Source organism: Callospermophilus lateralis, chromosome 2, assembly GCF_048772815.1.
Source record: "Callospermophilus lateralis isolate mCalLat2 chromosome 2, mCalLat2.hap1, whole genome shotgun sequence".
Lineage (NCBI taxonomy): Eukaryota > Metazoa > Chordata > Mammalia > Rodentia > Sciuridae > Callospermophilus > Callospermophilus lateralis.
The window spans coordinates 60,269,583-60,274,817 of NC_135306.1; positions in this window are offsets into that span (position 1 = coordinate 60,269,583).

Here is a 5,235-nt window from a genome sequence, read left to right on the forward strand (position 1 = left end):
AAGATAAAACAAAAAAGAAAAAGATGAGCAAATGGAAAAATTCAACAACTCTTCTTAGATCCACAAGAGAAGTGAGGTTACAGGGCAAATTTTGAACCCCAAAATTCAACAGACATATACAGAAATCATAACTTAACATGAGCAGAAATACACAAGCAGAAATATCCTTTGACCAGGGAACAAAGGCAATACACTGGAGAAAGAGCCTTTTCAACAAATGGTGCTGGAATACCTGGACATCCATATAATAACACAACAACAACAACATAAATCCTAAACATAAATCACACACCCTTCCCCAAACTACCTTGGTGTAATAGGCAAACTATAAAGCACTTAGAAGGTAACAATTGAGAAAATCTGGATGACATGGGGTTTGGCAATGTTGATTTAGATAAGACCAAAAAGGTGTGATCCATGAATGAAGAAATTTACAATCTGTTCTTTAAACTTAAAAATTTATGCTGTTCAAAATACACAGACTAGAAGAAAACAAGGGACAATGAAATATTTGATAAAGGACTGTTATGCAAAATATTCAAAGAGCTCTTAAAATTCAACAATAAGAAAACAAACATCTCAATTAAAAAAATGAGTCAGAACCTTAACAGACACCTCACCAAAAACATATACAGATGGAAAATAAGCATATAAAAATGTTTCATGTCATATATAATCAGGGAAATGCAAATTAAAACAATCAGGAAATATTATTACATACCTATGAGAATGCCCAAAATTCAGAATACCAACACCAAATGTTGGTAAGGATATGGAAAAAGAGGAATTCCCCCTCTTTGCTCATGTGAATGCAAAATGGTACAACCACTTTGTAAAATAGTACAGCAGTTTCTTACAAAGTTAAACATACTCTTATCATAAGTTCCAGAAATTGCACTTGTTGTTGTTTACTCAGAGGATTTGAAAACATGTCCACAAAAAAAAAAAAAAACCCTTCACATAAGTTTTATTCATAATTACCCAAAATTGGAAACAATCAGAATGTCCTTCAATAGGCAAATGAATAAACAAACCATGAAATATCCAGACACTGGAATTTTATGCCGAAAGGAAATGAATTGACGAGCCATAAAAAGACATGGGGGAATTGAATGTGGTGTTGCATACCTTTAATCCCAGTGATTTGGGAGGCTGAAGCAGGATGACTGGAAGTTAGAGGTCAGACTTAGGAATTTAGAGGACCTTATCTCAAAATAAAACTTTTTTTAAAAAAGGACTAGGGATATAGCTCAGCAGTGAAACACCCCTGGGTTTAATCCCTACTACCAAAATAAAATATAAAAAGGATATGAAGGAACCTTAAGTGCGTATTACTAAGTGAAAAAAAAAAGTTGATTTGAAAAAAGTTACATATGGTTTAATTTCAATTCTATGACATTCTAGAGAAAAAAATATGGAGACAGAAAAAATAATAAAGTGATTGCTAGAGAGTAGTGGGGAGAAAAGGATAAACAGGCAGAATATAGATTTTTAGGGCAGTGAAACCACCCTGTATGATAGTATAATGGAGATACATGTCATTAATACATTTATTCAAATCCATAAAGTGTACAACAGTATGAATGAACCCTAATGTAAATTATGGTGATAATAATATGTCAATATAGGGTCATCATTTAAAACCACATATCACTCTAAGGGATGATGTTGATAATGAGGAGACTATGCATGTTTGGAACCACAGGGAATATGAGAAATCTCTGTGCCTTCACTTAATTTTACTGTAGATCTAAATGTCTCTAAAAATTGCCCTTTACAAGTGTGAACAAACAGGCCCACACCAGCCCAGCTCACATTAGGCCCAGGTCCACTCCAAAACCAGTGGGGCAGACACCCATGGGAGCCTAGGCTCCGGCACAGGACCACCTCTCCCAACAAGCAGACTACCCTGGGAGCCCAGGCCCAGCCCAGAACGCCCTCACCAGTCCTTGTGGGACTCAGGCTCACAGGAGGCCTGGGTTCACCCCTCCACCTGTGCGGTAGACACCCACCTGCCAGAGCTTCGCTTCTGGCACAGGACCACCCCTTCTGACCAGCAGATTAATGCAGAGATCAAGCCCTGTGACCCTGATCCACCCACACAACTTGCACAGGACCCAGGTCCAGGGTAGGTTCGAGTTCAAACCTCCCCATCTGGGAGCCTAAGCCTAACCCACTTCCATCTTGGGACACTGCAGTCATCGCCATAGCCTTCCCTATGCAGTAGCCCCTAACTTTTTGACAGCAGACAATGCTTAGAAGCAGGTTCATCTCAGAGCAGGCATCCCAAAGGGAGTGTGAGACCCAGCCTTTCAGCTCCATCTCTGTAAGACATTACTTCCATCTTGGGATACCTCAACTATTAAGTTATCTCGACTATTGCCACCACCACCTTTAGATGCACTAGCATACATTTATGGACACCAGCAAGGTCTGGGAGCCCAACATCAAGGTGAGGTACAGACAATCTGCATGGGTACTATAATAACAGAACCCACGGACAGCAAAGTTGATAAAATGTCAGAGAAGGAGTTCAGAAGGTTCATAGTTAAAATGAGCTGTGGATTAAAGAATGACCTAAATGAGCAAACAGAGGCAAAAATTGATCACTCCAACAAAGAGATATAAGAGCAAATACAGGTAGCAAAAGATTATTTCAAGCGAGAGACAGGGACTCTGAAAAAAATTCAAAAGTCCTTGAAATGAAGGATACAATAAATTAAATAAAACACTCAATAGAAAGCATAACCAACTTACTAGATCACTTGGAAGAAAGAACATCAGATAATGAAGACAAAGTATACAATATGGAAAATAAAGTTATCACATAGTGATGAAAGTTAGAAACCATGAACAGAATATCCAAGAATTATGGGACAGCATAAAAAGACCAAATATAAGAGTTATTGGGATAGAGGAATAGAGGAAGACACAGAGTTTCAAACCAAAGGAATGTACAATCTCTTCAATGAGATAATATCAGAAAATTTCCCAAGCATGAAGAATGAACTGGAAAACCAAATTCAAGAGGCTTATAGGACATCAAATGTGTAAAATTACAACAGATCTACACCAAGGCACATTATAATGAAAATGCCTAGCATACAGAATAAGGATAGAATCTTAAAAGCCACAAGAGAGAGGAATCAGATCACATATAGGGGGAGACCAATTTGTATCTCAGTAGATTTTTCAACCCAGACTATCAAGGCCAGGAGATAGTGGAACAACATATACCAATCTCTGAAAGAAAATGGATGCCAATCAAGAATCTTATATCCAGCAAAACTAACTATTTGATGATGAAATAAAAACCTTCCATGATAAACAAAAGTTAAAAGAATTCACAACTAGAAAGCCTGCACTATAGAACATCCTCAGCAGAATATTCCAAGAAAAGGAAATGAAAACAATGATAATAATCAGCAGAGGGAGGGATTACACTAAAGGAAAATCCAATCAGAGGAGAAACCAAGTCACATTAAATACCAAAAATAAACAAAAATGCCTGGGAATACAAATCATGTCTCAATAATAACCCTGAATGTTAATGGCCTAAACTCACCAATCAAAATACATAGACTAGCAGATTGGATAACAAAAGAGACCCATCAATATGGTGCCTCCAAAAGAATCATCTCATAGAAAAAGATATCCACAGACTGAAGGTTAAAGGTTGGGAAAATAATACCACTCACATGGACTGCAGAAGTCAGCAGGGGTTGCCATCTTCATATCAAATAAAGTAGATTTCCAGCTAAATTAAATCAAAAAGGACAAAGAAGGACACTACATACTGCTCAAGGGATCCATACACTAACAAGACTTAACAATTATAAATATATGTGCCTCAAATAATGGAGCATCTGCATTCATCAAACAAACTCTTCTCAAGTTCAAGAGTCAAATAGACCACAACAATAATTTTGGGTGACTTTAACATACATCTTTCAAAACCAGATAGATCTTACAAACAAAAGCTGTACAAAGAAACTATAGAACTCAATAATACAATCAAATAACTTAACTGACTTATATAGAATATTTCAACCTGCATCAAGCGGATACACTTTTTTCTTAGCAGCACATGGACCCTTCTCTAAAATACAGCATATATTATGCCACAAAGCAACTCTTAGCAAATATAAAAAAGTAGAGATACTACCCTGTGTTCTGTCAGATCATAATGGAAATGAAAAACAATGAAAAACAATCATAATGGAAATTAGAAATCAATAATAAAATAAAAAATAAAATCCACTCCAACACCTGGAGACTAAATAATATGCTACTAAATGAACAATGGGTTACAGAAGACATCAAGAAGGAGATTAAAAAATTGTTAGAGGTGAATGAGAACACAGATACAACATATTGAAATCTCTGGGACACTATTATAGCAGTTCTAAGAGGAAAGTTCATTGCATTGAGTTCATTCCTTAAAAGAAGAAAATCAACAATGATGACTTAACACTACATCCCAAAGCCCTAGAAAAAGAAGAACAAATCAATACCAAAAGCAGCAGAAAACAGGAAATAATTAAAATCAGAACTGAAATCAATGAAATTAAAACAAAAGAAACAATTGAAAAAATTGACAGAACAAAAAGTTGGTTCTTTGAAAAAATAAATAAAATTGACAGACCCTTAGCCATGCTAATGAAGAGAAGAGAGTAAACTCAAATTGCTAACATAAGTGATAAAAAGGGAAATATCACAACAGACACTACAGAAATACAGAAAATAATTAGGAATTATTTTGAAAACTTGTACTCTAATAAAATAGAAAATATCAAAGGTGTTGAAAAATATCTAGAGTCATATAATTTGCCCAAATTAAATCAGGATGATATACACAATTTAAACAGATCATTTTCAAACGATGAAATAGAAGATGCCATCAAAAGTCTACCAACCAAGAAAATCCCCGGACTGGATGGATATACAGCCGAGTTCTATAAGACTTTTAAAGAAGAACTAATTCCAATACTGTTCAACTTATTTCAGAAAATAGAAAAAGAGGAAGCACTTCCAAACTCATTCTATGATGCCAATATCACCCTGATTCCAAAACCAGGCAAAGACACAGCAAAGAAAGAAAACTTCAGACCAATATCTCTAATGAATATAGATGCAAAAATTCTCAATAAAATTATGTGAAATCAAATATAAAAATATATCAAAAAGATCATGCACCATGATCAAGTGGGATTCATCCCAGGGATTGGTTCAACA